The 16,737-nt window shown below is 44.7% G+C and overlaps 1 long non-coding RNA gene across 1 annotated transcript in view; it reads left to right on the forward strand.

Moving 5' to 3' along the window:
• The first annotated feature begins 10,480 nt into the window (after positions 1 to 10,480).
• LOC129464154 (uncharacterized) overlaps positions 10,481 to 16,737 on the forward strand; it is a 60,333-nt gene continuing 54,076 nt past the window's right edge. The window contains exon 1 of the long non-coding RNA XR_008651455.2: positions 10,481 to 10,697. This is a non-coding gene — a long non-coding RNA (uncharacterized lncRNA). The remainder of the gene's footprint in view (positions 10,698 to 16,737) is intronic.

Here is a 16,737-nt window from a genome sequence, read left to right on the forward strand (position 1 = left end):
GACTTCCGTGACCAAATGCGTGTGGTTTTCCCCCATGCATCAAGCAGCGGACACCAGCTGGGCATCCTCCAATTCAGTTCTGACAGTATCTACCGGGAGATGGCATCAGATCCCACTGGTTAGGGGCTCAGTCCCCAAGAATGCCCCCTACACCCTCAGATGCCAGTTGCAATTTTGAGCCTCTGGAACTTCCTACCAACTGGCTTCGAGTTGGGGTCGCATGACTCTCTTTTGGGTTCAGTTAATTTGCTGGAACAGCTCATAGAACTCAGGGAAACACTTCCTTATGTTTACCAGTTTATTATAAATGATATTGCAAAGGATGCAGACGAAGAGATGTGTAGGCGAGGTTTGGGAGAAGGGGCACGCAGTTTCCACGCCCTCTCTGGGTGTGCCAGCCCTCCAGGAGCCTCCATGTGTACAGCTATCAGGAAGCTCTCCTAACCCAGTCCACTTGGGTTTTTATGGAAGCCTTCCTTCTCCCAGGGTATGAGGCAGGACCTTTGCAAAGGAGGGTCTTAAGACCTACAATCAGAAAAGTGGGGAAAGATTAGAGTCCCACCTTGGGGCAGGGAAAGGAAGGCAGGAGAGAGATTCTGTTTCCTGAGGCCCATCCCTGAGGACTCACATCCCCAGCCTTATAACAAAACACTGTAACAATGGGATACGGGAATTATGAGCCAGAAACTGTGGACAAAAACCAATATATCATAACACCACAGGCTTCTAAGGAAGTAATAAAGGTTAAATTTAAACGAGGTCATAAGAATGGAGCCGTGACCCCATAGGATTAATATTTCTCCCCCAACCCCAGCACACGAGCACTGAGGAAAGGCCAAATGAGCACATGGCAAGAAGGTGGCCGTTTGCAAGCCACGGGGAGAGCCCTCACCAGAAACCAACCCTGCTGGCACCTTGATCTTGGACTTCCCAACCTCTAGAAGAGTAACAAAATACATTGCTGTTGTTGAAGCCATCTGGCCCGTGGTGTTTTGTTACAGCAATCCAAGCAGACAAATGCCGTCTGAGAAACTTGCACAGGTAGGGGATCTCAGGCTGTCCCCTGGTCCTGCATCCCTTACCTGTCTCTGCCTAGAAGCAGCAACTCAATCACCCTGTCTTTAGGATTGCTGATTAGAACCTCCCCTCCAAAAGCAAATGAGACTGTCTCCCAGGTAGGAAACTTTGGATGAGAATTTCTTGCCATCCTACTGCCATCCCTCATCTGTGGGCTGCTCTGACTGTGTCCTCAGTGGAGACATAGATGAAACATTTCACTTTGGCAGGTGAGCTCTGTAAATCTGGGCCATCCACGAGGCGATCTTCTCCAGGTTGCATAATTTTACTACCCTCTGGACTCCTGTGTAAATTAATGGTGTAAAATGTTCTCTCATGTCCTTTCCAGATCTAAAGCCACAGCATTTCTTCTTTTTATTCTTTTTTTTTTTTTTTGACAGGGTCTCACTCTCTCTTCCAGGCTGGAGTGTAGTGGCACAATCTCAGCTCAGTGCAACTTCCACCTCCCGGGTTCAAGTGATTCTCCCACCTCAGCCTCCAGCGTAGCTGGGATTACATGCATGCATCACCACACGGCTAATTTTTGTATTTTTAGTAGAGACAGGGTTTCATCACGTTAGCCAGGTTGGTCTCGAACTCCTGACCTCAAGTGATCCCCCGACCCTTGGTCTCCCAAAGTGCTGGGATTATAGGAGTGAGCTACTGCACCTGGACTTCATCTCTTCAAGAGACATCATTTTCGAGGTAAAAATCAACACACACGAGAGTTGAGTTTTCCTTAAATATAAAGTAAATATGGTACCTATGGGTGTATGGGTGGGAATTCACATAACGGGATGAACGTCCTGCACTGGGTATTGGGAGCACAAAGACAGATAAGATGGTCCCATTTTCAGGGGCTTAAAATACACTAGACAACATCCAATAATTAGTCCTCCTTTTTATTTTAAGCTTTTCAAACAAGAAGAAAGAAACATAGCAGCAGTTTGTTCTTCGACCTTTCCTACCTCACTTATAGAGCGTGCTTCAAGTTTGGAACATCTGAGCAATAACAGCAACAAATGCTAAGTGCTTTTAGCAGAACTCGGCACAGAGCCTGGCTGACATTCTAAGTACGTTGTGCACTTGTATTACATTACTGTGTTGAATATATGAATTCATTCATGGCACATGGTGAGGGTTCAACACAGCAGCTATTAGAGATACTGAACATCAGCACAAGCGAATTGTCATTTTGGAGCTAGATGGGGTAGTGGTTGCAAAATGCTGTAAATCTACTAAATGTCACTGAATCATGAATTTTTTTTTTTTTTTTTTTTTTTTTTTTTTTTTTTTTTGAGACGGAGTCTCACTCTGTCACCCAGGCTGGAGTGCAGTGGCACGATCTTGACTTATGGCAACCTCCACCTCCTGAGTTCTAGCAGTTTTCCTGCCTCAGCCTCCTAAGAAGCTGGGATTACAGGTGTGCACCACTACGCCCGGCTAATTTTTGTATTTTTAGTAGAGACGGGGTTTCACCATTGTGGCCAGACTGGTCTTGAACTCCTGATCTCAAGTGATCCACCCACCTCGGCCTCCCAAAGTGCTGGGATTACAGGCATGAGCCACTGTGTCAGGCCTTAATCATACATTTTAAAGTGTTAAGTTTCTGTGATGTGAATGTCACTTCAGTTTTTTTTTTTTTTTTAAAGCTAATTGCCACTTGCACCAGGTGCTGGGCAAAAATACAATTAAATACCCAAGATTCGAGGCTGAGAGTTACCACTAGAAAGGAAGAAGGAAATCACAAGGTTAAAATAAAAAATAATTATGTGCACAGGAAGGCCTGGTGCCCCCCGAGATGAGCATACATCCACATCAGACAGTCTGCAAACATTGAAGAAACACAGTAGGGAGATGAAAATCATAGGCCCTAGAGGACTTAGGCCAAGAAGCTCATTCTTACCTCCTCTGAGCCTGGACTTGACCACATGAAGGTCACAGAGATGCTTGGTGGGGTGAAGCAGGTTTCATAACTTTCTTCACGGTCGCCATCTACTGCTCTCAGAGTTACCCTCTTAACTTTTCCCATATAATAGCATACTTAGCTCTGGCCTCATCGCTGCCTTTGCTTAATTTGTAATGTTTTCCAGACCTGAAATGCCTGGCAACGTGCAATGTAATATTACTCTTATCATCACTGTGTTACCATTTGCCCTTTTAAGGACTTTGGAAAATGCTTTACTTTTAAGTGTAATGCTTTATTTTCACACAGATGGACACACCTCCTTCTTCCTCTTGGATTCTTCCCATTTGGGGGATTACGCCCTAGTAATTTAATCACTTGGCCTTGTTTGCCTAGTTTCTATCTCCCTGTTTACATCAGAATTCCCTTTCACTGCAGAGTGTGTTTTCTGGTCAACTATCTTGTTTCTTCTGTTCTGTGCAACTGTGGGAAGACAACACAGCCAATGCGAATTTAAGCTCTTGTTTCTTTTCTTTAGGCAATGTTCAAGCTTTCACACTTTCTTCTTAGCTCCCTGAACTGCTCATTTCTTTCTGCTTCAATAAAACATACCAGTCAGTGCTCATGAAATGAACCTTTCTACCCTGTCCACTCCTCATTATTCAACCTCTGATGTTTCGCTGTCTGGGTTTTCTCCTCCCCTCAGGGCCGATGTGGCTGTTGTTGGATTTTTGTGTGTTTATTTCTTTTCTTTTTGATTTCCCAACATAAGCAAATAGAATTTTAATTGAATTAATACCACAGCTTTTTCCTTTTATTTTTTGTTGACACATCATAACTCTACATACTTATGGAGTTCAAAGCTGAAATGTCACTCTTTGTTTCTTTAACCACCGTTCTTGCCAGCTTCTGCCCTCCAAGCATGTTCCATGACCTTCAGTGGATCCCAAGACATTTAGGTTTGTGGCTGCTCTTCAGTACACAAACCGTGGGATCCACAATTCATATCCTGATACTGTCACTCACTAGTCTGTTGATTCTAGGGCTGTTTCTTACTACCTATTTGGCACAGTTGTGAGAATTCAATAAGGTTATGCCTGTGAAGGCAGGCAGCATAGCGTCTAGGGGATAGTAGGTGTTCCATAAGTGTGTGTTGGATTGAGAATAAACTTATTTTCATCTCATGAAATATTTTCTCTAATTTGAATCTCTGACTATACAAGTGCACTTAAATAAGTGTGCAAGAAAACAGGCACTCATGGTGGTAGGAACATAAATTAGTACAACCTTTGTGGAGGGCAATTTTATCACATGTATACGAACTCACTGTCTTAGTCCATTTTGTGTTGATATAACAGAATACCACAGACTGGGTAATTTATAAAGAAGCAAAATGTATTTCTCACAATTCTGGAGGCTGGGAAGTCCAAGACAAATGACTTGCATCTGATGAGGGCCTTCTTGTATCATCCCATGGTGGAAGGTGGAAGGGCGCATGAGCATGTATGTGAAAGAGCAGGGAAGGGGCAGAACTCATCTCTTTATCAAGAACCCATCCCTTCAATAATGAACCCAGTCCTGAGATAATGATATTAATTCATTCATGAAGTCAGAACCCTCATGACCTAATCACGTCTTAAATGTCCCACCTCTCAATACTGTTGCATTGAGGATTAAATTTCCAACACATAAACTTTGGGGAACACATGCAAACCATAGCACTCTCTGTCCCAGCAATTTCAATTTTAGAAACTGACACTGAGGAAATAATTGATCTGCACAAAGATTTTGCTATGAGGTTGTACAAGATAAGAAAAACCCAACTGTTTTTGCTACTTTCACACTCAGCCAAACACAGAACACTTCTGTGAAATATATGTGGATTCTCCAGTGGACGCCAACTGGATATCCTGTAACTCAACTCAATTCTGACACTACAGGAGGGTCGGGTTCCACAGGTTGAGAGCTCAGTCCCGTAAGACTTCTCCCATTTCATATGCCAATTGCAAGTCCCAGGTTGTGACCTCTGCTTCTGATCAGTTGAGGTTCCCATAACCCCCTAGTTGAGTTTGATTATTTGCTAGAATGGTTCACACAACACTTTACTTACAGAGAAACACTGTACTTACATTTACCCATTCATTATAAAGGATATTACAAAGGATGCGAATAAACAAGCAGATGAAAAGATACATAGGACAAGGTTTGGAAGGGTCCCGCGGGCAGGAGCTTCTGTCCCCATGGTGTTGAGGTTAACCACCCTCCTGGCACAAGGATGTATTTGCCAGTCTGAAAGCTCTCTGTGTGCCCTAGTTCCGGGATTTTTATGGAGTCCTCATCGCATAGGTCTGATCCATTATTAACTCAGTCTCCAGAGCCTCTCCCCTTCTCAAAGAATGGGAGGTAGAACTGAACATTCTAAGCTCCTAATAATGGTTTGGTTTTTCTGGTGACCAGCCCCATCCAGGAGCCCACAAAGAGTTGTCTCATTAGAAAAAAATGATGCTCCTACCATCAAGGACGTTCCAAGGGATTAGTGGCTCTGTGTCAAAAATTAGGGCCAAAGATCAAATATTTGAACAAAAGACACACCTAGAACACCCATTGCTCAGGAAATTACAAGGATTTTAGGAGCTCTGTGCCGGGAACCAGGGACAGAGGCCGAATACATATTTCTTTTTTGATGTTGCTGTTGTTGTTTTGAGATGGACTTTTGCTCTTGTTGCCCAGGCTGGAGTGCAAGGGCGCGATCTTGGCTCACTGCAACCTCCTTCTCCCGGGTTCAAGCAATTCTCCTGCCTCAACCTCCCGAGTAGCTGGGATTGCAGGCGCCCACCACCACACCTGGCTAATTTTTGTATTTTTAGTAGAGACGAGGGTTCAACATGTTGGCCAGGCTAGTCTTGAACTCCTAACCTCAGGTGATTCACCCACCTCGGCCTCCTAAAGTGCTGGGATTACAGGCATGAGCCACTGCACCGGGCCCAAAAACATATTTCTTGTTGTCTCATGATATCAGAAGATATTCTCTGAAGCCTTATTTATATTCATAAAACATTGGAAACAATTTAAATGTTCATCGGTAGGGGATGATTAAAAAGATAACGCTATATTATTTAAAGGAATGGAATACAATAATTAAAAAAGGTGTTATAGAAGAATACTGAAAGGTAAGTATGATATTCATAACATTTTGATTGAGAAGAGAAGGTTAAAAAAACTTGGATATTTAATAGATAAAAATTAAACTTGTATATTTAAAAAACATAAGTCCTGATTTTCCCGTACCCACCAAACATGCTCTGCCTGTAGCCACTACCTGTCCAATTGCTCAGGGCGAAACTTCAGAGCCATCTTTGATTGTCATAGCGTATGTTCAACTAATCAGGAAATCCTTTCACCTCTACCTTCTAAGCACACCGAGAATCTCAGCCTCACCAGACTCATCACCATTGCCCTAGGGCAAGCCACCACCGTCTCTCAGTTGGATTATTGCAATAGTCTCCTGCTGGTCTTTTCACTATTATGCCTCGCAAGTTATTCTCAACACAACAGCAGAGTGACCCTGTTAAGGCATTAAATCTCTTCATGGAGCTCTTCTGTTCAACAGCTTCCCATCTCACAAAGAGTCAAAGACACATAAAATGACCAGTAATAAATGGGCTGAATGTAGTTTATTCAGCTTGTTTGTTCAGCCACTTTGTGGCCTCCCAGTACAAGGCAGGACCCCTTTGGAATGAAGGTCTGATGACCTACTTTCAGGGGAGATAGGTCAGAAAATTCTTTTACATCCTGTTTCAGGGGAGAAAGGTGAGAGAACCTCAGAGAATGAGCCTCCTTTTTCTGCAATTTTCTCAGTTTCCTTCAGTTTAAAATACTTAGTATGGGCCAGGCATGGTGGCTCATGCCTGCAATCACAACACTTTGGAGGCTGAGATTGGGGGATCTCTTGAGCCCCAGGGGGTTCAGAACCAGCCTCGGCAACATAGGGAGACCCTATCTCTACATAAAATCTAAAAAATTAGCTAGGTGCTCATTTGTATTCCCAACTACTTGGGAGACTGAGGAAGGAGGATCGTTTGAGCCTAAGAGGTGAAGGCTGCAATGAGCCACGATCACACCACTGCACTCCAGCCTGGGCAACAGAGCAGACCCTGTCTCAAAAACAACAACAGCAACAACGAAAAAAACCCAAAACAAAACCAAACAACTCAGTATGCTAAGGTGCCATATTTTGAGGCATTATGTTCTGAGCCCTGACACAGAATAGAAACTTCATGAGGGAGAGATTTTTACTCTTTAGTTTTACTGATGTGTGCATCTCCTCCACCTAGAGCACTCAATGAATATTAGTTGAATGTCTTGAATGCATTAGTATGGGATGAACCTATGTTTGTTAAAGGCTAAAAATACAGTTGGTCTTCATATTTGTAGACACTGTATTTTCTTTTTTTTTTGAGATGGAGTCTCTCTCTGTTGCCCAGGCTGGAGTGCAGTGGTGTGATCTCTGCTCACTGCAACTTCTGCCTCCTGGGTTTAAGCAATTCTTCTGCCTCAGGCTCCTGAGTAGTTGGGACTACAGGCACCTACCATCATGCCCAACTAATTTTTGTATTTTTAGTAGAGAAGGGGTTTCACCATGTTGGCTAGGCTGGTCTTGAACTCCTGACCTCAGGTGATCCACCCACCTCAGCCTCCCAAAATTCTGGGATTGCAGGTATGAGCCACCATGCCAGGCTGATGCTGTATTTTCTAATTTGCCCACTTAATAGATATATTGATAATCCTCAAATCAATAGCCACAGTGCTTCCATGGTTTTTCTTGAACAAGTGGAGACAGAGAAATAGTTGAGTAAACCACTGTGCACTTCTTCAGCTGAGGTTGAACAAGTCATCATTCTGCCTTCTTGTTTCAGCTCTCATACTGTAAACAAGTGTTTTACAGATGGTCTATTTGGTGCCATTTTTTTTGCATGTTGATATTTTTAAACCATGCAATAATAAAATTGCAACTCCACTAGCAATTTGTTAAAGGCTGAAAATACTAGCCATTTCCGTTTGGGGGAAAATCCCTTCTCACCTGCATGTTCTAGTCTTATGTTATTTTCATGTTTTGGGTATCTGGAATTTCTAAGGTTAAGGATACAAACATTTAAGCTGACAAGGAAAGTATCAACTTTCAACAAACCCCTAGTTTAGGGCTTGGGTCTATTAAAATTGTTGTTATTCTAAAAGTTGTCCTGATTTGCTATTTCAGTTCCATATATGCTAAAATGTAGTTAACGCCTCTTCTTAGTGTTAACCGATCATTACACTTCTTATCTGCGGCTATTAGCACATTAAAATGGTGTCTGCTATTTGGAGAATCAAGAAACTGCCTGTTTGCTTTTGTTTACTCAGGGTTTATGTGATGGTTAATACTGAGTGTCAACTTGATTGGATTGAAGGATGCAAAGTATTGTTCCTGGGTGTGTCTGTGTGGGTGTTGCCAAAGGAGTCAGTGGGCTGGGGAAGGCAGACCCACCCTTAATCTGGTGGGCACAATCTAATCAGCTGCCAGCAGATATAAAGCAGGCAGAAAAATGTGAAAAGGCGAGATGGGCCTAGCCTTCCGGCCTCCTTTCAGAGAGGTCTTCTTGAAGGGCGACAGGCTAGTCAGAGACGACACTGGTGGCAGCCAAGAGATCTTTATTGGAGAGGTAGAGGTCAGGTCACGCAGGGGAGAGAGAGAAGAGAAGAGAAGAGAGAGAAGAGAAGAGAAGAGAAGAGAAGAGAAGAGAAGAGAAGAGAAGAGAGAGAGAGAGCTGCTGGTGCGCTGGGTTTTATATCCCTTGGGCCCACGTGGGGTGGGCCCAAGGGAAGGCGGGAGATGCCTCTTCCTGATTGGCCCTCCTTTGGCGGGTTCAGACAGTGCCCGGTCAAGGAGGGGAGAAGAACCTGGAACCTGCACCATTAAGGTACCCCTGTTACCTAACATTCCTCCCTTTTTGTTTTTTAAGAAGTGGGGAAATGGGCGTTGTAGTTCGTCTGACTACTTCCTGCTGAGCGGGGGCGTCGTGGGGGAGGGGTATGGGAGGACTGTGGGGGTTGTGTACGGGGCACAGCAGGAGTATAAGCCAAGCAGTAGGGCGCTGTATGTGAACACCTCCTCAGTTGTGAAGTCCATGAATGTTCCTTGTAGCCAGCCAAGGGGCAGGGAGGGGTCTGTGATGAGCCAGCAGTCTTTGCGGAGATCGTCTAGGAACTGGTGGAACCGAGACATGGCGCTCAGAGTCTGTCTCTGGAGTCAGCCGCTTCTTCGCTGGTTGCTAGGAGTTGGTAATGTCTAAGGAGAAGCTGGTTAAAGGTTTGGTTAGAGATGGATGAGACTTGCTGTCTCATGACTTTGAGAAGGCACGGAAGGAGAGCACAAGAGGACCCATGAGAGGGCCTAGAAATGGGAGGATCCAGGCTAGGAGGGGGTCTTTAGGGTGTCCCACAATGATGGGGACGAGTTGACCCCTATTAGTTTCTTCCTAATGTTATGTAAGTTTTAGTGTTTGTAAGAAGATGCAAGTATCGCCTTTTTCAGCGGTGAGTAAATCTGGAGCTCGGCGGTTTGAAGTGTTACCCCTGCTAGGGATGTAATTTGACGTTGTAAAGCGGAATCTTGAGATCGGAAAACTGAGACACGCTGTAACCTAGGGAGGCAGCCCCTAGTCCTGAGCCTAGTAGGGAGGTGGTGAGGGATAGCCCGAGAATGAATGGTAGGAAAACTGCTCTCTTGTGTCGGTGTGCTGATGAGCCTTCAGAGAAGGGTAATAGGGTGAGTTGGGGAAAGAGAGTGATGGGAACACAGGGGCCACCAGTGGAAGAGTTGATAGACTTGTGTAGGGAGCCATTGCACCAGCCTTCAGGGGCTGGGAAGTTTGGAGGAGCGATGGTGTAGGTGCAGTTGGTGGGGGGCGGGCAGGCGCCACTGGGATGGGGTTCTGGTTGATCTGGGCCGGCAGCCGGAAGGCGGGGCGGAGGGTGGTGGTATGGGGGGGCCTCGTAGGCTGGGTCGAAGTCGGGGGCAGAGGGAGGGGTTGGCACTTTAAGAGTGGCAAGGAGCTATTGGGGTTTGCAAGGGAGGCAGAGGTTAGGTGTGTCCCGTAGGAGGAAGAAGCCATGAATATATGGGATCTCTACCCATTTTCCTGTTCGCACGCGATAGTTGTAGAGATCCCGAAGAAGATCAGGATGGAGAGAGCCATAAGGAGGCCATTTGTTTTGGTTGTCTAGGGGATAGGTGGGCCAGTTTTGAGTGCAAAATTTAATTAGGTGTTTTGGTTTGATGTCTGAGGCGAGGCCAAGGGCCGACAAATTATTTAAAAGACATTGTAGGGGGGAGTCGGCCGGCAGGGATGCAGAGCCTCCCTTAATGAGAGGAAGAAATAGACGGCAACGAGCTAGGCAGGGCGCCCCCTGCTGGCTGCTTGCCGCGGAGCGAGTCAGAGCATCCGGATCCATCATCACCGAAACGGAAGGACAGAGGAGCCTCTGAGGGGCGGGAGGCCGTGGGTCACCTGCTACCAGGATTTTAACGAGCGAAGGAGAGGGGCCCAGGCCAGAGACGCGAGGAGGAGAGGGAGAAAACTCCATTCCCTGCAGGCCGAAACGGAAGTGAATGACAGGGGCCTACCACTGCCGTAAGGGCATCGGGCAAAATGTGTCCGTCACGGGAGCGGCTAGGGTCTGGCGATTTGCCCGAGAGGTAGGCCCGGGAGGGGAAAACTTACCGAGATGAGGCCAGTGGTGGGCGAAGAGCTCCGCGAACAGGAAAGTGGGTGAAGGCTGGCCGGAGGTCTAGACTGAGCCTGGGAAGGGGATGGGGGTCCCACCTAAAGGTGGGGAATCCCAGGCCGAGTCACGGCACCAAAATGAAAGGCGACAGGCTAGTCAGAGATGACCCTGGTGGCAGCCAAGAGATCTTTATTGGAGAGGTAGGGGTCAGGTTGTGCGGGGGAGAGAGAGAAGAGAGAGAAGAGAAGAGAGAAAAGAGAGAGAGAGCTGCTGGTGTGCTGGGTTTTATATCCCTTGGGCCTACGTGGGGCGGCCCCAAGGGAAGGCGGGAGATGCTTCTTCCTGATTGGCCCTCCTTTGGCGGGTTCAGACAGTGCCCGGTCAAGGAGGGGAGAAGAACCCGGAACCGGTGCCATTAAGGTACCCCTGTTACCTAACACTTCTGAAAGGAAAGACTGACCGGTGGCGGATGCACTGGATTTTATAGTCAGGCTGGAGAAGCTGGTGTCTGATTTACATAAGTCTCACAGATTGGTTTGATAAGGTATGATGTTGACATAGCACGTGGGGAAGTCTGGCTGCCCCACTTAATCTTATGCAAACGGGCTTTCCAGTTGACTGGCACCATCTTGTCTGCTCCTTAGTGTACACGTGGATGACAAAGAGAAGGGAAGATGGATCCTCCATCTTGAACATGATTGGCACAACAGCCAGCATCTGTCTGCAGCTCGATTTTACAGGCTACTCTTTGTTAGAAAGGAAAATAATTTGGGGCTGCTATTTATTAAAAAGGAAAGCTTACCGAGGACTTCTGTACCTTCACTATCTGCGTAAGTAATTTCTTCTTAACTCTTGTATCAATGGCACTGGTGGGAGTGTAGTAGTGAGGATAACCACAGGTCACTCGCATCGCCATCTTGGTTTTGGTGGGTTTTAGCTGGCTTCTTTACTGCAACCTGCTTTATCAGCAAGGTCTTTCTGACCCGTATCTTGTGCAGACCTCCTATGTCATCCTGCGACTTAGAATGCCTAACCATATGGGAGTGCAGCCCAGTAGGTCTCAGCCTTAACCCAGCCCCTATTCAAGACGGAGTCGCTCCAATGCAAACACCTCTGACAAAAATATGTTCCTTTGGCATAAGGATTATTTTTCACTGATTATTTTGTGACAATGCTCAAAATAATCATAGGAACATATGTCTATTATTGCAGACATAGGAAAAGCTCTGAAAACAGAGTGGGTTACCCCTGTGTAAAGGAAATTTACATCTATAAAAGAAATCTCCATTTGTATAACAGGGTCTCCCTCTCTGAATCAGGAAGAGAAGGGTAACTTAATCACTAGAGACTCTTACCAATGGAAAAGGCATTGACTTAAGTGTGCAGAGCAAACATTATCATTTTACCATACTATGGACTATACCTGGATACCTCTTCATTTTGTTTAAGTTGAAGATGGTATTTAAGCCTGAACTCAAAAGTCGCCTGGTTGAGATTTACTCATTTTCCCCTGGGTATCTCCCACGTGCACAGGAAGAATCCATTTTTAAGCCTCTGTTGTTTTTTCTCTTGTTAATTTGTATTTTGTTGCTAGGGTCTGTCTCCAGTAAGAGCTATGGTGGGTACAGAGAAAATTAATTTCCTCCCCTATAGTACTTGACAACATTTGCAAGCTTTTTCTTCTTCATTGACAACACAATTGCCTATCAGGGCATTCTTTCTCTCTCTATCTCTCCATCCTCTGCCCCAAAACATTTGCTAATGTAGGTGCCAAGGGAAAACTTCTCCTTTGCCCTCTGAGGTTCCACTGAAAAATCAACTCACCAAAGGCAGATTAATTGGAGAAAAGGTGTACAAATTTATTAGTATTGCAAGTTGGGGAGAATCACGGAGTGATTGCTCAATATCCTAGTGGGGCCTCTTACATAGCCTTATTTCAGAGGGAAGAGGGAGATGGGGAATATAGGTAATTCTACTGAGGGTCAATCAATGATTACTAGTGAGAACGAGTGGATGGAGGGGTAGGGATTAACTCACAAATCGTTCTTTTTAGAAATGGAGTGAACCTGAGAAAGGGACATTATCTTGTGAACAGGTCTGTTCAGATGTGGTTACATTCTCGGTCTTCTTTTCTGCAATAGATAAGGAGATAACAGGAAGGGGAAGGAAAAACTACTGCTCTCCTCAGTCTGGTCTTTACGTAGATAGGGAAAACATCTCTTTCAGTGTCTGTTAATCTTTGAGGGTTTTTAAACTCACAATACTCATTGTACCAGGGAGGCATATTTTAGAGTGAAGTCCCCTGCATTCTTTCACTAAGCGTCACTTTTTTTTTTTTTAAAGTGTAGTGTTAAATGCTACAGAGAAAAAGCATGGGTGAGACAAGCCAGTTCTCTCAAGAAGCTCAAATGGGTGAGACAGGCATGGAAACACAACAGCCTTATGATGAGATGAGTTGCCCCCATCACTGACTAAATTAACCCCGATCTCAGTCAAGGAAACCCCAGAGAGAGCTTAAAAACTGGATTCCCTGCCACAATAGAGAGAGAGGTCTGACACATCTCATTATAACTCCATCCTTATGGAGTTTAGGCACAACTGACCAGCATTAATGTTAAAATAAAGATCATAATGTTACAGGAAAGGGGTTTCCATTCAGACCCCAAGAGAGGGTTCTTGGATCTCATGCAAGAAAAAATTCAGGGTGAATCTGTAAAGTGAAAGCAAGTTTATTAAGAAAGCAAAGGAATAAAAGATTGGTTACTCCATAGACAGAGCAGCCCTGAGGGCTGCTGGTTGCCCATTTTTATGGTTATTTCTTGATTATATGATAAACAAGGGGTGGATTATTCATGCCTCCCCTTCTTAGACCGTATAGGGTAACTTCCTGTCATTGCCATGGCATTTGTAAACTGTCATGGTGCTGGTGGGAGTGTAGCAGGGAGGATGACCAGAGGTCACTCTTGTTGTCATCTTGATTTTGGTGGGTTTAGCTGGCTTCTTTACTGCAACCTGTTTTATCAGCAAGGTTTTTATGACCCGTATTTTGTGCTGACCTAACTCATCCTGTGACTTAGAATGCCTTAACTATCTGGGAATGCAGCCCAATAGGTTTTAGCTTCATTTTACCCAGCCCCTGCTCAAGATGGAGTTGCTCTGGTTCAAAACGCCTCTGACAATAAGACAGCAAAATTGACTCTTTGTGACAATAAGATAAATTATAAATAGAACCTAAAGCCATGCCAGACAAGGGTTAATTCACACAGCCCTGCCAGTCACTCTGACCCAGTGTATTGGTTAACAGACTTCCTTACCTTAAACAGTCATTGCTGCTGACCCCAAATTTTTAGACAAAGCTTTACTCATTTAACCAATTGTAAACTAAAGAATCTCTGAATCCACCTGTAAGCCCCTGTTTCAAGATATCCTGCCTTTTCAGCCTGAACCAGTGTATACCTTCCATGTATTGATTTATGACTACCTGTAACTCCTACTTTCCTAACATGTGGAAAACCAAACTAACGTGGAATCTGACTGCCTTGGGTGCGGTTTCTCAGCACTTCTTGAGACTGTGTATCCCCGGGCCAAGGTCACTCATATTGGCTCAGAATAAACATCTTTAAAATATTTTACAGAGTTTGATTTTTCTCTTAACAACTTGCTGGGAGTAGAAATGCGTGTGGTTAGCAAAGACTTCACCAAGAAGGAGATGAGCTAGGGGGCTCTTGCAGAGTGAGTGGAACTCGACCAGCTGGCAGAGGAGGTGTGGGATGCATTCCAGGCTGCAGAGAGCACGCTGAGAGAGAAGCATAATACACACAGAGAGCTGTAAGTCATTGGATTTGACTGACAGCCTGTGCTGAGGAAGGGGAGGAGGCACAGCAGCAGATGTGGCAAGAGAAAGGGAACAGGGACACATAATCTTAATTTTTAAAAATAAGAACTTTAGTGGGATATCATTCACATGTCATATCATTTACCCTTTTAAAGTCCACAATTCAAGAGTTTTTAGCATATTCACAGAGTATACAGCTATCACCACTTATCATTTTAGAACGTATTCAACATTCCCCCAAAGACACCCCACACCTGTTGGCAGTTACTTCACACTACCAGATCCTCCCAGCCCCTGGAAACCACTGGACTACTTTCTGACTCTGGATTTCCCTATTCTGGATATTTCATGTAAATAGGCTCTTGCAATGTGTGGCCTTTCTGACTGGTTTCTTTTGTTACTAGAAAGGGGTCCTGAACCAGACCCCAGGAAAGTGTTCTTGGACCTTGCACAAGAAATTTAGGGCAAGTTCATAAAGTGAAAACAAGTTTATTAGAGAAGAAACAAAAGAATTGCTACTCCATAGACAGAGGAGTGGCATGGGCTGCTTGACTCAGTATACAAATAGTTATTTATTGATTATATGCTAAACAAGGAGAAAATCATTCCTGAGTTTTCTGAAAAAGGGGCGGGCAATTCTAGGAACTGAGGGTTCCTCTGCATTTTAGATTATATAAGGTAATTTCTAGACATTGCCATGGCATTTGTAAACTGTCATGGTGCCTGCACCTGTGAACAAAGCTTGTCTTTTCTCCTATTAGTCTGTCTATTGTCAGTTCCTTTGCAGTTCCCCAACCATGGTAATTTAAGTGGATAGAGGAAAAATTTCCCTCCCAACGAACTTTTTGGTTATTATGAATAATGCTACTCTGAGCATTTGGGTATAGGTTTTAGAGTGAACAGATATTTTAAATTCTCTTGGGAAATATCTAAGAACGGAGTTGCTGGGTCACATGGCAACTGTTGCTTGAACATTTTGAGGAACTGCCAGGCTGTTTTCAGAGGGGCTGCAGCATTTAAAAACCCTACAAACCATGTATTGTGGGTATAAGGTGGCATGCCACTGAGGTTTAGATTTTTATTCCCTAATGAGTAATGTTGAGTCTGTATGCATTTTTATACTCATTCCTCTCTCTCTTTATGTATACTGTTTGCTTTGCTTGCTTGCTTTTTTTTTTTTTCTGGTGATGGGGTTAACATCTGTTATCAGGCTGGAGTGCAGTGGTGCAATTATAGCTCACTGCAGCCTTGAACTCCCAGGTTCAAGCAATCCTTCCATCTCAGCTTCTTGAGTACCTGGGATTACGGGAACACAGCTAATTTTTAAATTTTTTGTAGTGATGGAGTCTTGCTATATTGCCCAGGCTAGTCTCAAACTCCTGGCCTCAAGTGATCCTCCTGCCTTGGCCTCTCATAGTGTTGGGACTGCAGGCAGGAGTCACCACGTCTAGCCCTGTTTTCTAATACATTAATGCTTGTCCGGGTTTTAAAAGAGATAACACAATTAACTCATTCCTTTCCATTCACGTCTTACCTCTAGCCTTCCATTCTCAGCCAATGTTTTCTAAAAGGTGAGCTCTATTTGTCTGACTTTATTTCCTCATTTTATACTTATCCCTCCAAGACCACCATGTCCCACTGCTCCAGGTGACAACATTCACTTAGAATACAATGGGTTTGTTGCCCCCAGAGCTGTTTAATGGTAGCTGCCCTGCCCCTCACCAACTCCCCCTGCATCCCTTGTTATCAGGCTTCCAGGACTTTTGCTCTCACTCTTGGAAACAGTGCCTTCCCTGGAAGGCAGAGCTTCCCAACTGCATCTGCTGAGTTTAGGCAGATATGTGTCAAGCTAAGGATCCCTTAGGCTTCAGGGCTGCCAGGTGGGTCCCGGGAAGCTAGAGCATCTGAGATGGTTGCATCTGGCCTCAGGCAGCCTTGCCTGTTACGTTTTGGTATTATACAAGTATCATTTTCTGTTCTGCTCTGGTCAAGGACTGAGAAGTTAAGGTAATGAATCACCTCCAAATTGCCAAATCCAATAGATATTTTTTTCTGGTCTTCAATGCCCTCTCCTGGGCCCTTCCTATGTCTCCAGCTGCTTCTGTTATCGGCCAGGTCTAGGCCCGTTCAATGTAAATCAAGCACTGTGACATGGGTTTTGTGATTTATTCTCAAG

Source organism: Symphalangus syndactylus, chromosome 15, assembly GCF_028878055.3.
Source record: "Symphalangus syndactylus isolate Jambi chromosome 15, NHGRI_mSymSyn1-v2.1_pri, whole genome shotgun sequence".
Classification (NCBI taxonomy): domain Eukaryota; kingdom Metazoa; phylum Chordata; class Mammalia; order Primates; family Hylobatidae; genus Symphalangus; species Symphalangus syndactylus.